General features: G+C 40.5%; 1 long non-coding RNA gene across 1 annotated transcript in view; it reads left to right on the top strand.

Moving 5' to 3' along the window:
- The first annotated feature begins 7,002 nt into the window (after window positions 1–7,002).
- The window catches only part of LOC146443369 (uncharacterized), a 28,294-nt gene continuing 12,250 nt past the window's right edge, over window positions 7,003–23,046 (top strand). Inside the window, exon 1 of the long non-coding RNA XR_014847051.1 lies at window positions 7,003–10,447. This is a non-coding gene — a long non-coding RNA (uncharacterized LOC146443369). The remainder of the gene's footprint in view (window positions 10,448–23,046) is intronic.

The following is a 23,046-nucleotide window of genomic DNA, read 5'->3' as shown; positions in this document are numbered from 1 at the left end:
AAGTGATATAATAGCTGCCCTCACATACTTACTGCCAACATGCAATGCACTAGCACAGTTGTCCAAGAACACATGACCTTCAAACCGTCAGTAATTTGTTGGTTTTGAGTAATTCTGTGAAAAATTGTATGCTGGGGGAATTTTTGCTGAATTCCAATTAAATATTTTTCTTTGTGATTTCTTTCTTCAGACAGTCCTATGATGTACTTAGTGAGGCAGCAAGACCCTAACATTGAAAATGTGGGTTTAATTAGTAACAGTGAACTTCTCCTACTAAGCTGTCACTAAGCTCTGTCTGTGGTGTTTTATTGGTGGTAGGACTGCTTTTATCACCACAAGGATGTGTGCAAAGCCCATTGAAGTCACGGCATATTAACAGGCAGTGAAGGCAAAAATGACATGCCTTGAAATGGGAGCTAGTAAGACACTTCTGAAGCTGTCATTCTGTGTTATGTGCTGAAAGCTGGAACTTCTTCAGACTAGGTGACAGTCCAGAGGGAACACATATTTTTCAAAAAGTTCTTAAAAATTCATTTCTATATATTGCAATAATAACAATAACAACCTTCCAGTGTATTCTGGCTTACAAGTCACTTGGCAGTTTTGCTAGTGACATTCAGTGGCAATTGGATCAGCCCCACAGTGAAGGAAACCTTACAATAGCAGCTAAGGGAAATGAGAAGAATGAACCCTCCTGGTCCCTAAAGACTTTAAATCCTCCAAACGTTTGCTTTATCCTTGTTCTCTTTTGGGGGTGAGTGGAATTCATCCTTGTTCCTGGACTTGCAGTAGAGCTCTGCTGCCTGGATGATTGCACAAGGGATTTGGAGATCAATCAGGATCCAAACCAAGCCTCAGCATCTCAGTTCCTTTCTGCAGTAAGTGATTCTTTTATATGAAAAGACAGAAAGCTATACTATTGAAATCAATGACAAAACTCCTGCTGCCTTTGTAGAGGCCGATTTTCATTCTAAAAAGAGATGGTATGTTTAGTACTACTAAACAAAAAGTTTCAGTAGGAATCTCCTAGTGAACTACATGTTGATTGATCCTGGACACCATCTTGAATAAAAGTTTAGATCATGGTTTAGATCACAAAGAAAATCAGGAAATCTTCAAGATCCTGTAACTGTAAAAGTAAATAAATACATGCCTTTAAAGCAGTCATCTCCTAGCATTGGACTTTTTCAGAGTCACATAGTTATCTGCTGAGAATGCCCCTCTCATTCAACACACTATAACACACTATAACACACTATAGAACTATAGCATTATAGCACTAAAACACACATGATTATTTGATAGACCCTGGGGCTGCCAGATTTCTGGCTGGTCACATGAAGCTACTGTGTAGGTATGCCCATAAGTTACCACATGTCTGTAAGTCCAGAAAATGCTATAATCTCTTTCTTTCCTCAAATTCTTCCTAGCCAAAATTTCCAGAAAATGACCATATACAGCCAACAATCTGATATATGGTAGCCATGCTTTCAAGAGCATTTTCTGTTTTACAGTTTACTGTTTTAGTGGAAGGGATTTATGAGAGAAAAGTGAAAAAGATGTGCTTTAAACCTAGAAACAATGTTTACTCCAATGTTTTTTCAGTTGATGTACCCAATATTCTCGACAGAAATTTTTGTAGCAGACTTTGGTCAATGTTGAGTGTGCATAATGGAGGCTTGAGACAACAACACAGTACAACATAAGAGTAGGACAGATTACTCACTGCAAAGATAAAACTGAGAAAAGAAGACTATTTATTTCCTGCTTGTTCAAAACCAGAAAAAATGGCAATAATGTTGTGTAAAGCCTTCTCATTTTCTCGCTGCTTTGCAGGTGCTCTATGGTTTTCTTTGTGAGCTTAAGTACCTAGAGAAACCTCTCCCAGCATCTACTGCCTGAACACAGCAGAGCACAGCAGCTCTGTTACACATTTATCTAACTTGGTGGTCAATATGAAGGATCTGTTTAATACAGCTTTAGCATAAAGAAGGATGGGAGCACAAAAATGCACAAGCAATTCCCACTGCACACTTCACCAGCCTGAGCACATGGGCATTAGAATTTTCTCCTTTTCTTCTATGTACTGTTTTTCCTGCCTGGGTTTCCTCGTGCCTAAGTAACTTTGAAAACAGCTGGAAAGTTCTGCAGAGAACTGATATGGAGATGTCATGCACTTCCAGCTCCTGTGGGATGCAGTCGGGGTTTTTCATGCTCAGTGCCAGGGGAAAGCAAGACATAGGAAGAGTTTACAAGGCTGCAGCAGGAATAGGAATGGATGGACCCCACTATGCCAGGTGTAAGAAATGTCCCCACGTAGAATAAAAGACAAGTTAGAGTCAGCCAGTAAAACACTACATGACTATGGTATAAAATTGGCAGTGATATTTAGGGAAAGAGGGCTGGAATATATATTTGATTATCCTTCTATTCATAGAAATAGGACAATAGTTTTGTTTTTGTCCAGTTAGAGAGACTTAGACAGATAAATATCTGTTTCCCTCTTTAATGTCTTCTGCTCCTAAGAGAAACAGTCTGCCAAACCCTTGAAAATTTGCTAACAGCTTAGGCTAACAATGACACAGTCAGAGGCAGGTTTTTTTTCCCAGAAGACCCTGAGTCCATGCAGTGCAGAGGATAATAGTGAATCAAGGCAAGAAAGAATATACAGCTTGCCTGAAAGGGCTGTAGTTCATTGGTTAGTCTGGTCATGCTAGACATGCTGTGATGCAGGTATGATCCTTACCATCAGCTTCAACACCTTGTCTGCACTCACTGGTTGATTGATCTGTGAAACCCCTCTTCTTGGCTGCCTGGAGTTGGAGGGGGTTTCTGAAAAATCAAAGTAAGGTCTTGCAATGGAAGCCTGCAGCATGAGGCACAGGCATGAGGCACAGATAGGAGGAAGGATAAACTGAGGTTGCACAGAAGTACCATAAATATCTTGTTTCCTAATTTCTACATCTTTTTTGTTGGCATTTTTGTAATGTTTTAACACCACTAACAGAATGGCAGAGAAGGGGGGAAATGCTAGACTAAGAGTATCCAAAAGTTTGGGAAGATTGTTTAGAAAAACTTTTCCAAACAGTTTAACATCCCTGGGAGCAGGTTGAGGGCCAGCAGTGGAGAGCATTTTTCTTTGTGGGTGAAAGTCAATAAACACTGCTTATACAGCAAACAAGTTATTTACTAGATGTCTGTACTTTGTTTGCATATATTTTTCATACTGCTCATGAAAGTTCCATTTGAAAGCACTTTTCCAAAGGATTAAATTTCATGGCCTTGGATTACTGCTGTTTCATACCCAGAGACAGAGTGTTATTGATTCATAAAATTAGGAGTTTTGATTTCATTGCATGTGAATGTGTGTTGATTAATATTTACACACTCTCTGAGGTACATGGTGCTGCACATGGTGCTGTGTAGAGATTAAAAGGTCCCTGCCCTAGGATGCTTACAAAACAGACAACACAATGAATTACATTGACTAAGAAGGGTCACAGTAGGGGAGAAAGAGGAAAGGAAACAACAGAAAGCAAAAGAAAGGGAATTTGTTTCATGAAAGGCTCATTATTTGCAAAGCATGGTCATCAGGTAATTTGATCCCCTTTGGCTTTTATTTTGGATTTGTTTTTCACTTTGTTTTATTAGGTTTAATAATCAGGCATGGGTGAGATAGTGCATAACACTAGAGCTGAGATTAATGATGAAAGGCCAAGAGAAAGCTGTGGCTCTTGAGGAGGGATTTCAGAAAGAAAAGCATTTGGTTTTTCACTCATTAGAAGCAGACAGGCTCAGGCACAGAAGAGTTTCACACTTGCGTTAAACTTTAAATTAACCACATGTGTAAGTCTTTGTGGGAATAGGGGACTAATTGGGTAGATTAGAATACAATTAACTGTGAAGTCTGGCTAGCACTAACTGACAATGTTTAAAGAGTGGAAAAGCTGATAAAATCCCACCTAGTTAAAAAAATAGCTATGAAGGAGGAAGCGGGAGCCCTTGCCGTTACAGGATGAGTGCCAACAATAGACCCACAGATGAACTTGGTGCTCTCTATTGTTGCTATCACCTACATTGATTTTTCTTCCAAGGTCCATTTCAATTATCTCATATCAACTAAGCCCACTGCTGGCCTATAGAAACCTTCATTATCCTCAGACTTCTCAAACAGGAAGATACTGTACTGCCCCAGAGCTGGCAGGGTAGAGATGGCTCATGAGCACCTTTTCCAAAATCTATCACCACTTCATCTCAATGTTTCCTGAAAGGTACTAAATGCTTTTAGCTACTACTTTAGGACATGATCACAGTTATCTAGGTGCTAAAGCTTTGTGGGCATATTTCCTGAGCATTCAGTTTTCTAATAAAATATGGATAAAAAGTCCTGCCAGAACTTTCTAGGAGACACCAGGTAGTTTATTTGATTCACACATAAAATTTAGCAGTACATTAAAAAGCAGTCTCTTTTCAAAGTACACATATTCCACATGTCAAAGATGTAAAAAGCCTTCTTCATATTTTTGAATTGTCTCAAATTTTATGAATTCTTAGAAGAAAGGTTGACTTTCCTAAGGTTATCCATCGATAATATGATTTATAAATACAGCTTATGTACCTGGTATCTGCAGCAACCTGGACCTCAAGCTGTTAAGTCTTATGTCATTTGCAAAACAGTGTTGAAAAGTGTTTAAATATTTTATGTTTTGAAAAGATAGTATGGAAGAGTTGGACCCTGTATTTGAACCTGTTTGACCTTCAGTGGCTAATTACCCTTCACAATGCAGTGTCTGAAGCCCTTTGTGTCTAAATGGGATCTGTGACTGAAGGAGTGTTTTGGGTTTGCTTAGCCAGGTTTTGATGTGTGTGGGGAAGCCTTGAGGTGGCTTCTGTGAGAAGCTGTCAGAAGCTTCCCCCATGTCTGAGAGAGCCAAAGGCAGTCGGCTCCAAACGGATCCACTGATGACCGAGCCTGAGCCTATCAGCCTTGATGGCAGTGCCACTGGGATAACAGATTTAGGGAGGGCAGAAAGTTCCTGCACAAGAGAAATTGCAGCCAAAGAGAGTACTGAGAATATGTCAGAGAAACAACTGTGCAGACACTAAGGCTGGTGGAGAAGGAGAGGGAGGAGATCCTCCAGGTGCCAGAGCAGAGTTTCCCCTGCAGCCCATGGGGAAGACCATGGTGGGTCAGGCTGTAGCCCTGCAGCCCACGGAGGCCCATGGGAGAGTAGTGATCCACCTGCAGCCCCTGGGGAGCCCCAACTGGAGCAGGTGGGTGCCCAGCAGAGGTTGTGACCCCATGGGAAGTCTGCACTGGAGCAGGCAGCTGGCAGTACCTGTGGCTGTGTGCAGAGAGGAGCCCATGCTGTAGCAGAGACAACATGCCATGACCTGACCCCAGCCCTCATTCCCTGTCCTCCTATGCCACTGAGGAGAGAAGGGAGAGAATTTGGCAGTGAAGATGACCCCAAGACGAAGTGATTGGAGTGGGGGAGATGTTTTAAGATTTGGTTTTATTTCTCATTATTCTACTCTGAATTGATGGGCAATAATTTAGGGTAATTTCCTGAAGTCGAGTCTGGTTTTTCTATGATGGTAATTGTTGAGTGATCCCTCCATTTCCTTATCCTGACCCATGAACCTTTCATTCTATTTTCCCTCCCCCGTCCAGCTGAGGAGGGGCGTGATAAAGCACTTTTAGCAGGCACTTTGCACCCAGCCAGTGTCAGTGCATCACAAGGAGGAAGGGAAATGTTGAAATGCCTCCAATGATGGCAGTGCTTGAAGTGAGAAACCTTTTGTTTCAATACTGATAGAAGTTTAGATGCCTGGAGTTAGAAAAGAATAGTCTATGTGGAAGTTACTTTGAAAATTGTATGTTAACGGTAATTTAGGTATTATTTCCAAGATAATAAAAATAAAGTAGTGCATATAAATGTCTGACCAATATAATTCTTCTGCTTCCTATAGATAAATAATTAACCCTCTCCAATTTCACAGTGAGTGTTGGAAAAGGAATTTGAAATAATATTTCCAACAGAATTTCCATTGTTTTTGAAGATTTTCACAGAGAGTTAAAAATTTGGCTTTGTCAAACTCCCCATTGGACAACAAAATCTTCTGTAAAAGTGGAGCCCTGGAAGTTATTAATGCTGTATGTATTAATGGTGCTTCACACTGACCTTATTGCCTGCTGTTCAATGAAGGGCCAATTTCAAAAACTTCTTTGCACTTTGCAACTTCTTTGCACTACGAAATGTAAGTGAAACCAGGGTGCTTCCTGCTTCAGTAAAGGCTGAGCAATAAAGATGAGAGCTCCATGATCTACTGAAGACTAGTTAAGAAACAGAGGAAACAAAGTTTTGTTCTGTGTTATCTGAATTTTGTGATGGTTAAAATTCACTCACCTCTGATTTTTATGTACAAGATATAAAGAAATGTAGCAATGTGATTATGTTTGTATAACATAATATAAACACTTTCATGGATGCAATGTCCATAAATGTAAGCTGCTGTTGAAATAAATGCTCTTATTTTAGTATATTTCTGCTCTTATGAGCTTTCCATTTCCTTACTCCCATTTGAGCCCAACAATCTCTGTCCTCTACACTTTCCAAATAAAAGTAACATTTTTTTGCCAGGATCTTTATTAATTACTTATCATTAGTCTGCTTGGTATTATATTGTTTTAAAAAAGCTCATGCAAAAATTAATCTGATATGACTTTGAATTATACTAATGGCCACAAAAGGTCTGAATATATTGTGTATGCTATAGAATACAGATCCCTTTGTGCAAAATATTTCACCATTGGATTCAGCTATAGTCACATCTATACAACCTGGGTGTGTTCTCATTTCAAGCACAGCTTTTCCACTGCTGTCACCAAAGGGCAAAATGTTTACAGTTGAAGTAAGTAAAATTCTTGCCCCTCAATTTTCATTCATTTAAAATACACTGAAATATTTTTTTTAAATACACCTTTGCACAATAGACATTAAAGAAACCCCCAACCTCTGACAGTCTTAAATAGGAATATTTTTCCTTTTGCTGACATAAACATCAGTTCTTAATGTGGATTCAAGCATGTGACTAATTCAAAATTTATTTTTAAACTGCTGTGAGGTTTATATTTGGAAACAGCTGCTGAGCATGGCCCTGTAGCTACCTTTAGCAATGTTTTATTATCTTGACTAAGCTTATAATGGTGATTCTCTGCTCTACCACTGACATCTTAATGGCTGCCTCACCAATACTGCTGTTGTAGGAAGTATGTGGGACTGACTTTTACATCTATAATGATATGGTAATGTGAATCATTACACTGTCAGTGGTGGTTTATTGGCATTATGGTTTAAGATTATGAGGGTATTACAATGTCAGTGCAAACAAATACTGCTGCTTTTAAAGTAAGCAGATGAAAGACAGAAAAGTGCTAAAAAATTTGTAATATTAAATTCACAATAGCAAGATAATATTTGCTTAAGGCAGCACCTAGCCTAAATTCATCTTTTATCTGCATAATTCAGCAATGCATACTGTGCAGTCATCTCCTGGAGATTCCATAGCATCAGGCAGAAATAACAAATGACCCAGGGTAAATATGTTTGCCCATTTTGAGCATTATAGAATTCACCCTAATTCCAGACCCTATCAACTGGAAGATCAGAGCCTGCAGTCAGAAACTGTCTGATACCGGGGAGAATACCTCTGAATTTCCAAAGCCAACAGTGTGTAAAACAAAATGGTCTTTTTTTTTTTTTCCCTAGATTTTTCAGTTCCTAAAGGAGGATGGGTAGAAGCAGAAATAGGAAACAGCAGAAATCAGACAACACTGTCTGATAAGAATGTCTGTAGATCTAAACATCAGATCTGTTCAGTTCTGTGAACATGAACTCTGGCAAGACTGCAAACTGATCTGAAATTCACATATTGAGGTTTCCAGAGAAGGGTTTTGAAATGCATTTGAGAAAACTCTGTTCCCATGGAATCCCTATTTACATGCTCTATCAGGTTTTCTTATCTAAACTCTTCCGACAAAATGAAATGAAAAAGAACAATTTTCAATAGACTTGATAGGAAGTACTTTGATTAACACTTTGCAGGAAATTTGTAGTAGGCACAGTAAAGAACTGCTAAGAAAAGACAAAAAATATTAGTTTTATATAGATTTTGTGTTCTGAGGGACATGGTAATTTCTCTTTCGTAAGAATAAACAAGTTCAGCTGTGCAACGATGTGGTGCAACAGGAATAGATCTATGAAGCAAATCAGTTGGTGCTGTGGACCCAGCAGCCCAGCCCCATTCTTCACATTTTGGAGATTTACTGCAGATTAGTTTGTACCAGACTCTTCTGGTCTCAAGGTTTCAATAGTGGTTATGATGGAAGAGGATTCTGTACTTCTAGACTGCATCCTCTGGTTTAGTTTTATCTTAAATGAATCCAATTTGTGCTTGTATAGCTCTGCATGAAGTCAAACACTTCTAAATTGGTGCAGTCAGGAGGTTTGCTTCATAGATGTGTTACTGATATGTGGTAAACATTAACAGAGATCACAGAATCACACAGAGTATTCTGAGCTGGAAGGGACCCACAAGAATCATCAAGTCCAAATCCTAAGTGAATGGCCCATACAGGGGTCAAACCCACAACTTTGGTGTTACTGGCATCATGCTCTGACAAACTGAGCTAATATCAGAGGATATGCATCGAGTTCCATGCTCCTGATCCACTCCTACCAATGTTGAGTTTTTTTTGTAGCTCTGATGATTCTTTTATTCAGTGGCTTCATATTTCCAATGGAACACAAGTATTATGGAAAGTGAGAGCTGATGAAACTATCTCAGCCCTGAATTTGAGGACAGGATTGCTTCTGCAGAGTGCTCTGTGTGCAACAGGACTGAAGGCAGCAGGAAGCAGCAATTGTAAGTATGTATGGTGATGTATAGACCAAGGGGTAGAGGGTACAGATGAGTATTTGGTGTTGAGCCTAATTCCCTGTTAACACTGATGTTACCAACCTCTGGATAATCCTGCTGTAGAACTGATCATTTCATCTTAAAAATAACTGAGGCATTTGTAATTTCCATTTTTTTCACTCAGACGTGGTATCATAAATCCACTTCTCTCACAGTTAGAAGCCTTTTAATTTCTGCATGAAGTTTGTTCAGGTAAGTATATACCCATTTCATCCTAGGTCAGCCTTGTGTCGTGGAAAAAAGTCTGGCACTGGCAAGTCCACCAGGATGAATTTTCCTTGCTGGAGCTTGACTCTGCTGGAAATACTGGTATATCCTCAGATTCCTCTTGGGTCATTTTATTGCTGTAATATACTGGCACTTCACAGTCACCATGCCCTTGCCTAGCATATCTAGGTCTTTCTCTTTTCTCTTATTTCTAATAGTGGTGATCCCAGCTTATAATGGAAACTTTTTCTGTAATAGAATATCTTTACAGGCATGACCTTTCATGTCTTTTATTAAATTCTCTCTATAACTTAAGTCTTCAAGGTTACACAGTCCCTGCATATGACACTCCACTCTGGACCTTTTCTGCAAAGAACACCTCAGCAAATTTTAGCAATGCACCCTTTTTTCCTCCGTGCCTTGTCATGCATAAAATTCCCTCCAGCTCAGGATTTAAATTTTTCGTTACAAACAGGATCATCTCTCCTTCAGCTGATTAGCTATGCAATATAGAAATCTCATATTAATGTCCATCTTTTACTCTTTAATAAATAATTTCTCATTTGACATTGAAGCTTATAATTTCTGAATGTTCTGCGAATAGCTCCATTTAATCTGTCGTGAAAATCATGTACAATATTTAAAAGTTTAACATGTAAACTACTAAACAGATCATATTAACAAGCTGAGCTACTTTCAGTCAAGCGAAGTGCTTGAAACAGTGGAAACATGAGGCCCAGGCATAAATCACCAATTCTAGCCATGTATCTATTAGGAAATAGATAGTATTCCATTTAATCAATGCAACAGTGGACATTTTACCAGTGAAATGTTTTGGGTACCCAGGAAGTGTGAAGAATCTGATGGCCCCCAAAACCAGAAGCACTTTGTGGGCAGTCTGGTTGGAGGATGAAGGAGGTGATGAAGAAGGTTTTGCATCATTCACCTGTGTTGTCAGGGTCATGTCAGGTTCTGCTTGCCTTCTAAGCTAGATATCCTATTTCCAGTTTTTGGTTTATGCTATCAAAGGTATTTCCACATGACTTATTACAGTGAAAGTAACAATAACAAAACCCCCAAGGAATTAATAACATTATATTAAGTTCACTGTACTTATATTAAAGGTGGAACAGTTCTTTCAAGATCCAAAGAAATCATATGGCAAATAACTGCAGAATTTCAAGAGTTCTCTTCAGCCTGAAGCAGGGAACAGTTCAGCATATACTTGTTAATGCACCCAGCAGTTGGTTATTTGCAGGTAAGTGTCTTTAGAAATAGTTTTCCACCATCAGAAAGGTTTTATTAGTAAAGAATCAATAGTAGTGCTCAGTGCAGGCTTTGCCCAAAGGAGAGTAAACTGTCTGTATTGACTGAGTTGATGGCTTGAGTTATATCTGAGAATGGTGGCTGCAGCATTGCTCTGCAGATTCTCTGCTTTGGTCTTTGCTGTCATATTTAAAAAGGAGTTAAATCCTAGGTGGAAATCTGTGAGATGGCATGGAATAGTTAATTTGCACTGTTAAATCCTGGATGGACTACAACTGGAAATCTATCCTTGACACTAGAGATATGGAAAAGGTCTATGAACAGGCATCTTTGCATGTCATGGTTTTCTCTTTGCCTCCTGTAGGTTTTCTCACCTCTTTAGAGTTGCAGATTGACTAGATGTGTGAACCCCTGTAGACATTTCTCATATACAGCCTCTTCTACAGTATGTAGAGTCTATCTTCTCCTTATCACCTTTTGCAAACTCCTCAAAAGCTGTGTGCAAACTCCTAAGGGTCTCCCAATCACTGGCTGAACTAACTGTGTTTGGTAATGAAGGTATTTTATGTTAAGGGATCCTGCTTTTCAGCTTGGAAGCTAATCTATTCCATCACAGGCCAAACATTTCTGTAGTATACATAATAATGATGACTGTGGTAGGAAAGGGAGACTGTGTTATTGCTCAGGAGGCAGGAAAATATTGAATCTGTGGGGCCAGTGAAACTGGACTGGTACCTGCTCTCTGATGATGTCAGAAGTGCTATTACCATGCATCCAAGGAAGGAAAGTTCAGGACAACAGCAAATTATGAAAGTAAAATTGTAATTACTGGGAGGAATTAGACTAAAGGAAGAATGTGGAGAGGAGCAAAAGGAGAAAGTACATCCTCTTTCAGAAATGTGGGAATTGGTCAAGAGGTGGAAAAAATATATGTAACAAAACAGCTCTGTAATATTCGATTAGCAGCTTATAATTTTTACCAACTCATTTGTGAAAACACTTATACAGCAAACCTCCAGGCGAGATCTATGGAAACAACAGAGGCAGATGCCAGCAAAATGGAAAAGAGAGGTTCAGAGGCTGAGTAGGAAACCTACTGAGTGGTATAATATGCCTGGCATGTAGATACATATGTATAGCTCATCAGGTTTTTCTCTTTGGCTCTGTCTCAGTGAGGGGCAGCTACTTATCTCAGCCACTGACCTGTGTCTGGCAGCAGGCTGCTCAGCACAGGCAGCCAGGAAATGAAATCTCCTCTGCAGTGGGAGAGGTGGGAATGCTATGAGGGACTCCATGACACAGTCAGATGAAATGCACAAGCAGCGTAAGAGCCTGTCTGCAATGCCTAGAAAAATCTTCACCGTTTTCTTCAGTCGTTGTATCCAGCTGAGAGCAAACAGCCTGAGCTCTGTCAGCTCAGCCGGGGGCAGTGATCAGCAGAAATTGCCACATAAAGTGCAAGAGATATGGAGGAGAGCACCAGCAGCTCTAACATGCCATGTGCTTCCAGAGTACCAGAACACTGATCCTCTACTCATTTTTCAGAGAAACAAAACTCTGAGCTTGGGACCTTACAGTGTCCTTTCAAAACCCCAAACTGTCCCTACTACACAAACATGGATTTGCAGCATCACTTGCATCTGGAAGCATTGCTCTGCAAACCCATTGATATGATATTGCAGCTAGCTTCAAGAGAAAATTAATTTTCCCTGAAAGACCCAGCTAGCATATCTATTTTTCCTGATTGTGTTGAAGAAAGATACTAGTAATTTTCAGACCTCTACCGGCTCTGAGCAGGTCAGACTGACAAAAGCAAAGCCACTTTCAAGGATCCACAATCCTCACCAACAGGATCTAGCCTGGGGAACCATCAGGTCAGTTCACATACTAGGATGTCACAGTAAAGCCATTGCACACCAAGAGTTTTCAATAGTTAACAGATTGGATTATATTCCAACTACTGAACTTAAGTTCAAATGCTTTTCGCACTCCTCAAGATGACCCTTGCTCTTATTGCTCTAGTGGACATTGGATGTATAACCATATTCTCACATGCATAAACATGCACAAATAAATCAAGAGCAAAAAGTACAGGGTCAGCATCCTACTTCACCCAGAAGATGAAGCATCCCTCCATCAGACACAATGTTACCCTGGGCTGCCAGACCCTAACTCAACCCAAGGAGAGATGCAAAGGTCAGGCTGTGATGGCAGATGCTTTGCTTGGGCTTATTGATTGAAGAAGAAGCTGAGGATTTGTAGTTAGATTAGAAGGCGAGAGAGAGCAAGCGACACGGCCCAATGTGGGTCATAAAGCAAGCTCTATTTTATTTCACCGTATGAGTGACTAATATACTGTTACTGTGCTTATATTTATTGATTATTAATCTACTGGTTAATTACACAGCTTACAGTTTACATTCTATTGCATTCTATTCTCACACATTTAGGTCTCCTCCTCAGTTCCTCCTCATTTTTCTCATTACATTCTTTCACAGCCCAAGGGCACAGCTGTCCCTCTTAGGTATCTTTCTCACAGCACCTTTTCAGGGTATTGCTGCAGCCTGTTAGCTAACACAGGCCTTGCTAGCACCTGGCACAGAGATTTTCAAAGCCTTCCAGAGAGTAGGGTGCCTAATTCTATGTCATTCTAATAAGGAGTGTCGTTCCAAATCCCTCAAGATTACAGTGTTCCTAAAGTTCAAAGGAAAATCCGTTTATAGTTTACTCCTCAAAGCTGTTGAGAGAGAATTTGGACATGGAGTTGTCATTACATTAAGAGTATTCAGAAAAAAATTCAACAACTTTGTTGTAATACCAAGCAATTTGTCTTGCTTATGTTTTGCACACTCTTCTACTCATTGTCTCCAAAGTACTTCATAGGATTATTAGGGGCCTCCATTTGGGACTTTGGATATTTTTATCAGTGATCTCTTGTATTTACCTTTGGTGCATTCTTTCTTTAGTTTATTTACAGAGTTTTAGTTTGACACAGAGTGCTGAGAAATAATTTGTTGTCACTGGCGAGCAGGACTTTGTGAGACAGATGTTGCAGGAACAGCAGACCTAGAAGTACTAAATGCTTTCTATAATCCTATAGATTGTTTTAAATACAAAACAGTGGCCCACCATGCCAAAGAGTAGAGCTAGGATTTGAAAAAATACTTTTTCCAAGAAATCAAATGTGTGATTCCTCTTCTGTTTGATTTCTGCACTTTTCACAGAGATAGTGAGTTAGATTTTGTTACAGGAAAATCAGATTACATTGCAAAAATTGCATTTTGTGTTTGGGTGAAATTACTATAGATTGTTTAAATCTAGAAAAGGCCCAAGTGGAGTTTTGCAGCTGTTATTCACCACAGCAAGTTCTTGCAGTCTGAGAAATGAAGTTTGCATCCCTAATTTTCCTTCTCCTTTGATAAGGTACTCTCACTGACTCGGCAGCAGTACCAATGGGGATCCTTCTGTCAAGACATTTGTTCAGAATCTGTCAGCTGTAACAAGCAAGTCCAATGATTGAATGGGACAGGGGAGCTGTGCTAAATGGTTAAATCTCTCTCACATCTGAATGACACTTGGCAAACACTGCCACATTCTTTTATTGATGTGCTTACTAACTCCTTGAATGTTATTGGAAAAGACATATGCTCACTGAGGAATGAAAAAAGACATATTTAAAGCAGAACCCCCATTCTTATTGCATGTATTCTAACATATTTTCTTGCAGCCAAGAGCCACAGGCTTGCCCATGTCGGCTGTGACTGGGTTTCTCAAGTAACACGTTGCTTAAAGTTGTATCTTACTGGTTGTTCTTGCTTTTTCTCTTCTTGCACCATAGGTTAAACATTACAATCTCAGTTTTCATAAAATGACTTCAGAGCCCTTTATTTTCATGAGGGTGTCTCAAAGATTACTGTGTAATAATCTCTAGCAATATGTATGAGCAGGAGTTGGCTGGACTGACTGTGTATCACAGAGAAATTGGAGGTGGAATGGGAAGGCATACTTTGCTTTCAAAAGGTTTAATTGCAGCCATGCTTTTTTATATTAACTTTAATTTTGATGGTAATTGTTTGCTATGCTGGGACACCAGGCTACATTATAAAAGGGCAATTTGTTCATGGGAGACACAGCTGTGCCCTCCATCACGTAGCCCTGTCTCCTCTGTTTGAGGCAATCTCAGACCTGGTGAGCCAAGCAGCCATGCCTATTGGTACCATGGTTTATGGAACATCTTTGAATTGTTGAATTGTGAGCTCACTAGGCCTAGATAAGCTGCAGGATATGCAATGACCTTCCTCTCTGGTGGCTGTAGTACCTGTGGTCCTTGGGGTCTGCCTTCTCCCCTCCCACAGCTGGCAGGCAGGAGGAAAGAATTTGCAGCTTCAGCTCCAGTCCTTCATCGAGCTGGGGTGCTGGAGTAATGCAAGAACCACCAGAGTTTTCTGATATTGTCACACAAAGAGAGGTGTGGGGAGGTTGGGTGAGGTGGTGCCTTGTCAGGAACACATTGTCCCCCCAGGCAGGGCAGCTCTGGGAACCACAGCTTCCTCCAAGCCACGGGTAGGTCTCAGTCTCTTCCCCAAGGTTGTGTACAACATAGGAGAGGCACTTTCCCAGGCTCCAAATCTCAGAATGCAAATTTTCAGTCTAAAAATGGACTCAGGTGAGGTAAAAATAAGTGAGGTAAAAACAAATAGAATGAGTGCACAGGTGAGTCATGGTGTCAGATTATCTTTGGGAACCTGTGTTCTTGCAGAGCTAATTCCTCTTTGTAATATTAAGGGCCCCAAATCTTATCTTTATATTGACTTATTCATTAACAGTTTGTGTGTATGAATAATTCACCATCTACATACTATAGCTCCACTTTAAATGCATTGCAAAACATATATTAGACAGAGATTGACCTCTACTGTGGTTAACATCAAGATTTATTGTTCGAGGAAGCTCCAGATATATTGACTTGAATCAGAGCCTGAAGGTTCAATTAAATTTGATACTGTATTAACAAAAAGGCCACAAGTCACATTTCTTCTGTACTCTGCTTTGTGAAGGATGCGAGTTCTCTTTCTTTAATTCTTTTTCCACTGAGGCTGGAGTATAACTGTGATCATAAGCCTCCTGCCTAGCTCAGCCTGACCTTCCTGTTTTATTTAGCTGCCTCTGGGATCCTTGCTAGAACATTATTAATGGGATGTCTTGCTCTAGCCTGAAAATAGTATTTGTGTTTTCATCTATGCTAGTAAATGTTTTTCTTTCTAAAGCTATTATTTCAGTGTAATGTGGCAGATTCTTTGCCTTTTTCACTTTAACCCAGGAGCAAGCCTACATTGAAAAAACCCCAAAGATTCTATTCCAGTGTTTTAAAATGGAATGGGATTGCTAACAGTGAGGCGGGAGCAGGAACAAAACACTTTGAATTTGCTTCTGCTTTTGTCCCTTGGAGTTGGAAGTAAATGAGGAAAGACGATTTCACAGACAGGCTAAGGGAGTATGACCTCCTCTCGAGCTGCTGCATCTGATAATGTTCCCATTTCTCTCATGATTATTAGTGTGACCTTTTTGTCCCTTTCCTTTTACCTTTTCAAAAAAACGCTCTGGTATCTTTGCACCATCACCGTGTGCTGCACATTTCATTGCTAAGCAACAATCAGCAGTGCACAGCCTGGGCACCACACTTTTACTTTCATCTCCAAAGCAGAGAAACTTTCACTCTATTGCTGACATTGATCCTTGAAGAATGTGCTCCAGAAGTGGGGGAGTGTGAGAAGGCAACGCTCAGGAATTGAGTGTGTGCACTCCAGCTCCACAATGGTGCTCTCACAGGGAAGGCTTCCTTAATTAGACAGGAACACACTTGCTCCCACCCATGCTTCATTGTGGAAGGGATATTAAGGATTAGAGTCACATCCAAAGAACCAGGATAACCCAGATTTGAGGATGAGAACTGTCATGGAAAGAGTAATTATTAAAACCAAGGAAGAGAGGAAAGTAAAAGCACTTCTATTTCTTTCATTCCAAAGCCCTCATAAAGGAGCCAACTTGGAGTTTGCATGAGACCTTCCAGCAGCACAGAGCTAAAACAGGAAAGGGAAAACAGGGAGAGTTCAATAGGAAATGAACTGAGCAGGATCTTTAAATTCTGGAAGGTTATAATGAAATTTACTGCTGTTAAGGAGAACAATTGTTTTTAGTACATGAATATAAGTTTCCTCAGAGACAACCTACTCCTAGCCACAAAACACAAAAAAGCTGGGGTAAATAGTGGTGTTTTGGAGGCAAGGATGGCAAACACTTGTTCTCCCTGAAGAATCTACTGAAAAAGCTCCTAAATTGCAGGTCACTCAATGTCTTGAACCTTCCCAGCCTTATTGCTGGAACAATAGTCTTTCCTCCAATTTAGATACTGAATCTTTAAATTTATTACACCACAGAGAAGAAAATCAAACTGACTCTCCAAAGAGATTGTCACAGCCTCAGACTGTGACACCTGATTTTGTTCAGAGATTCCAACATAAAATGACGGTTCGTGTTGCATCAGAGGCAATGAGGGTGGACCAAAGTAAAGCAAACATAATAAAAATATCTCTGACCACACTGTGGCTTCTCACAATGTTATGCGTATGACATCCAATGATACTGTGTTAAAAATATTGTCCAGGTAAAAGGTAGCCAGAAGTTGATACCAGCTAATAGAAACGGGAGAGTTGCTGTAAGCAGTAGTTAGTTATCTACATGAGGTCACTCGCCATTACACTCAGCTAGAGTGCCTTAGCATATCCATAAATCTTGCTCAAAGTTCAGATCCTGGTCTCTCAGTGTACGCTTATGAGTCTCGGTGGGAGCTGGTGTAAGATCCTTTGTATGGGACTATAGGGAAAAATTCACCTTCTTGCCCAATATAAAGCAAGTGGGAGAAATTCCAGTACCTGCAGGACAGATTCCTGATAATGAAGGGTGTCTGATATATTGCTTGTTGTAATGGATGGCTCCTAGCAAAGTGTACTTAGGCTGCTTTTAAGTATCTGCTTTAATTGCTTCATCTTGCACTCAGCTTGTGGCATATGCGGCATCCCCCTGATTGTACAGAACTAGGAGTAGATAACTGCAAACCACAGGCCATTATCTATAGCTGTTCTTCATGTTGAGGGCAGATGGGGAACTTTCGAATCCATTCCTTCTCTTCTGGACACGACGTGTCCTCAGAGAGCAGGTGTTTGCACTGTCTCAGCTAGGATTTAAGGGCATGCTAATGCCCTATGTGACATGTTCCAAAATCCTGCCCTTCCAAAGGCAATGCCCCTTTACACAGGTGAAACTGGTGGATACTCTTGCTAAAAGATGAGGCTGCAAAGCAACTGTTCTGCTCCAGTCCTTTTCTTGAAGAAGTAAATGCTTTGGTATTTGGCTCATTCTTTAAAATATGAATTCCCATAACTACACTGGGTGTGCCAATAGTTTAGATCTGTTCATAAATATCCCAGAAAGCATGACTTCTGAGTGGCATGATGCTGGATCTATAAGTGCCTGTTAGTAGAGTGATGGTAATGTTTCTATTCCTAGTAACAATTTGGGTTAATGCTTTGTGGGAAAGAAGGAATAGAAATGTTAAAATCCTGTTTCATTCCTTCAAACAGGCAGCTGTCACAGCAGTTTCAAAGTCATCATCACTGTCATGTCTGGCCAAAGAACATGGTGAAGTCCTTCCTCGTTCAGTTTTTAGATGAAAATAACAGATTGCTCCCACTGAAATCAATGCATAGGCATAATCTCACTCACCTGTTACCTTTGGTGCAACTGGCACACACCAATAATCATTCTTACACCGTGAACAGCTAGTTGTGCTTTGTAAGTCCCACTCCTAACAGGCTTTGGCACAGCACACACTGGAGGCCATGTAACACACAGAGCTCCAGCTGTAGGGAGACCCTGGCACAGGGTCTGATGTGCTGGTGTGGGTTTGAGGCTGTGGTGGCTCACTCAGAGTATGCTGATTTTATCAGAAGCAGCCCAGGACATCAATATTCATTTGCCTGTGGCTGTGTGGACTTGCCATGGCATTACAGAATCTCAGTTTAACATGTGCTTGATAGGGAGGTAGCTTGCTGACCTGTGAAGGCAAAATAAACTTTGTTTATCCGGATGTGTCTGGCAGGTGCATTAACCTGTCCCAGTCCTTTATAGAAAGTGTGCGCCATAACCTCCTGCTCTAAATGTGTGGCTGTGCTTTGTGCTTGCTGTATAAGATGAGAACCAAGGGCAGAGAGCATAAGGATGCCACAACTGTTCAGGGGCAAACCCACAGGTGAAAAAAACGTGTACTACCTTCAGAACTGCCAGCAAACAAAAAGCTTTAAAAACAGTATTACAGGCTATGTTTTTTCCCAGGCTCTGAAAAAAAATTGAGGTTGGAAGATCTCTGAACTAAAATTGTCTGATAGCATTCTTTTTCCAGCTTTTCTCTACACATCTGGTTTTTGCATTTTTTTACTTAGACTTCTGAAACAAGCAAGCCATTAGAGCCTCGACTTCTTTGTTTATAATTGAAATACTCACTGACCCTTGACTGCAGAGGTGCTCTTGCACTGCTGTAGTAAATGCTAGGCACATCTAACATATGTGCAATCCAGGAATGCTCTGGCTTCTTGCCAACAGTCTACTTCATACCTGGTTTCTGATACTGCTATGGCTAAAACAGTTGGGGAATTCGACATATTGTGAGCAGTGTTTCTCTTTAGTGGGTATTTGTGTATCTGAAACGCTACTTGTCTCCACATTTTAATTGTTCCAAATAACTGAGAGTAATATGTTTACTTAGCTTTTTTTACTTTCTATTTGTCTTTTGAAACCTTTTTAGTACTATTCAGTTCTCCCCTAGAAATTAGCAGGAAATCTTGCTCAAGACGTGGAAAGAACATCTTGTGTGAGCTCCTGTCTCCAGTGAAACTGGATGGGAATTTTGCCATTGTCTTTCATGGAGACAGATTTCTCTGTGGGACTTTTCTGCCCTGTTTGATAAGGTTTTCAAATCACTGTAGCTTAATACTTCTTTCTCGCTGTGGGAAATGGTGCATCACTTAGGGTGATCTGCTCTGCATGGCTGGTGTCTCTCCATCCCCATTTCCTGGTTGCAGGGTGTGCTCTTCTACTATTTCCCAAATAAACAGACCTGAAAAGAGACCATAACCCCTGCTCTCCATGTTTCTGTCAGTTTAGTCAGGTGAATTGTCTTATAGAGGCATCAAAAAGTGCAGGACCACAAGGTCAGGAGTTGGAGCATTAGTAAGTGAGGGATTAGGAATACCCTCTGAGAGGCATTATTGCCATTATGGCAGCTCCATTTGCACACACAGGAACACCCTTCAATACTCCTTACAAATCAAGGCATTTTCACTGCTCTTAAATCATTATTTGTATAAGGAGTATCTGGATGCCCTTAGCTATGTGTCCTTTTCTAATTGGGTGCTTGAGACCTGAGGTGTGTGCCCTGGGACCCTCACTCCTCTCAGGTCTCTTGTGACCCACAACACCCCATGTGGTGGGCAGCTTCTGAGCTGGTGTCAGTGCTGCCCCTCATCAGCACTCAGAGTCCTCATCCTGTCTCTCGTGTGTGGCAAAGCTGTGCACTGCCAGAAATGCATGGTCTGTGTAAACTAGATACCAGTGTAGAAGCTGGCAGGTGGCCTGTGCATTCTGTACCATCAAGATATGTCTGGGACTTCAAGAAGAAGTCCTGAAGTCTACAAGCTTAACCCTGGATCTGGGTGAATTTCACCCCTTTTACTGACTTCTACTGTCTTATTCACCTCACCTTCCTTCTCCTGCCTTGTATCTGGGCTTATACATGCTGCGGTAACTCTAAGGGAGAAGTCTGGATTGATACTCAAAGGTTTATTTAGTGAAAATTTTAGAAGTATCTCCGTGATTTTGTGAATGTTTTACAAATGCTGAACACATTTTCAACCTGGCTGTGAATTTTCTGGTATGTGGACATTTTCAGTCTTTTTCATTGAGATGAAGAAAATTATTGGTTGCATCTAGAGATCTATAGTTTCTTTAACCTGTTGGTAGCTTTGATTTACAAAGGTACAGATTAAATACTGTTCAATCAGCATATATAAAAATACCTTCCCCTCTAGAATTTGTGACTGTCATAATGACCTCAGCCTTGGACCTCTCTTGAAGTTTAATGGCCAGTTGGGGTTAATGGCCCAAAGTTCCACCTCAGGCTATTAACACTCTCAACAGTCATTAATTCTCACAAAATGCTCCGGGTCTTTATTGCTGTTGCTTAAGTGATGCTCAAATGACTGTGAATATTTACACCCCTGCTGTGGATGTAAGAAATAGGCTCAGTGCACAGTATTTCAGATGTCTCACTGCTCAAAAAGGTCTGAGTACCTGGTAGTAATCTCTTGCACATCTGAGATTAATGAAGTAATTATCAACTGACCATCAACCATAGTAATCTAAAATTGTGATTGCTTGTATAGATGTGTACTTTGCTTTAAAAGAAAAAAAAATACACAAGCAGACTCCTTGCCCCGAAGAGTTTACACCCCGAAGTCTGTGTAAACATATGCTTATCTTTATTTAGAATACTTTCAAGGGGTAACAGGCACGTGCTTGTTGTTACACAGATACTTCTAAATATATGTCAATGTTGCTTTCAAATTTTTTTCATCATAACACCTTATGTTTAAAGCTTTTCCTGAGATGAAATGCAGGACTGAGCTGCTCAAGCTCCTCACCACAGCATAGTCTCTTCTAAGACAAAATCGTAGCATTGGTTGACAGATCGTTTAGGCAATCAGTTTTTGAAGAGAAAATGTTGATTTATTACTAGGTATTAGTATTTAGGAAGAAACATAGGACGGGGACCAGTCTTGTGAGGCTTCAGTCAAATTTCTGTTCTCTTGAACAGTGATGTCACATCACTGTTAATAAACTGACTGATTTCAGCTTGAAGAGACTCAGAGGTTTTCATTCAAACAGCCTTCTCGGCAGCTGTTTCAGAACCTCACTGCTCAGGGGATTGGAAATTTTCTTAAAATGCCCAGTAAAAATGTATTCATAGCCAGTTTGGGTCTATTTGTTCTTGTGCCAGCATTGGCTTTTAGACTAAACAGCTCTTGCTTTCCCTGGTGCTTATATATTGGATGTGTTTACAGAGAGGCATGATATCCTCTGTGAGCTTGTATTTTTCTAGGCTTAACAGACATACTGTTGGCTTTCTGCTCCTGATTGTGATCTGCACTTGCTCCTGGCTGGCACCACCAATAGGGTACACAACAGGCTTGGGAACTTTTTCCAATGCTCTGGGTAGTGAAGCTTCTGCAGCTTTGTTTCTACTTATATATTCACTTGGTCTATCTAGAATTGCACTTCCTTTCCCAGAAGGTCAGCTCTCTGATAGACCTGGACTTTCTCCTGAGTTTCCAGCTTGTAAATTAGTGTTACTGCTGTCAGTCTTATTGTTAGCTGTGCTATACACCAGTTATGTGTGTGATCTTGAACTTATTGCTGTGAAATGCCATCCTATTTTCATTACCCTATAAGGTTGTTTAATTCTTACATCAAAACTGAACACTGCTTACTGCAGGTGGGATGAGAAAAACTGATCACCCCCTAAACAAAATGTGAAGAGCTGGAGGGACATTTAAACTGGCAACTATTTAGGCCAGGGCCCTGCTCCTGTTGTTATCCTGTGTGTCCTTCTGCTATTCATCAGGTACTTTATTTGACATTCTGCTTCCACAGGGTTGTATTCTGTGCATAGTTATGCACCATGTTTAGGTGTGCATCCGTGTTCCTTTGTTCTTTCCATTTTGTTCTGAAGGCTCATTAGATCACACTATCCCATTTTGCCTTTTTTTTTTTTATTATGGATGTCTATATAGCAGTGGGTAGACATTCTAGAGTATTTTCCTCTAGTAACAGTTTATACTCTTTAATGAACTTTCCGTAGTAAGCCATGTTTTTTCTCCATTTTGTTCTTAACAAATGTCATTAGAAGTGTCATCAAGAATGGCATCTATTTTAGAACCTGATCCCTTGAATTCTGGTTCTACATCTAGTACAGGGTTTTCACTGTGACTCAGTCAAGCCACTTACACTATATATGAATAGAGGATAGTATCTCTATACCTTGAAGGGCCATTTTGACACAAAGCTCTATTAATATTTGTAACAGTTCAGGCACCAAATGACCCTAAGATGTGCTTTCACGCTGAAAAGCTGGATTAATTTTCTCAGCTGTACCAGTTTGCGTAATAAAAATAGTCTCTTAACCTGCAAACTTGTCCTGCATGTGTCCTTGGACAACTCTGGCTACAGCAAAGCATCGGTGTAGCAATGTGGTTCTTTAGGATTCCATGTGGCTTCCTTTGTTCCCCTGCCATGTATGCTATTGGTTCATTTTGAAATATGCATCTTGCTGTACCTGAAACCTATTGGTGTGTACCCTTTGCCAATCTTCCCTTCCATCTCCCGGGACTGGCTCCAGGGGAGCCAGCCCCCGCCCCCTTCCTTTCCCTTATAAGCCAGTGCCTGCGTCAGCCCGAAGCCTCATCTCTGAGCTGGCAGCCC

Source organism: Lichenostomus cassidix, chromosome 1Aa (assembly GCF_008360975.1).
Source record: "Lichenostomus cassidix isolate B80296 chromosome 1Aa, HeHo_3.0, whole genome shotgun sequence".
NCBI lineage: Eukaryota > Metazoa > Chordata > Aves > Passeriformes > Meliphagidae > Lichenostomus > Lichenostomus cassidix.
The sequence above is the reverse complement of the archived record's forward strand: the minus strand, read 5'-3'. Positions and strand labels throughout refer to the sequence as shown.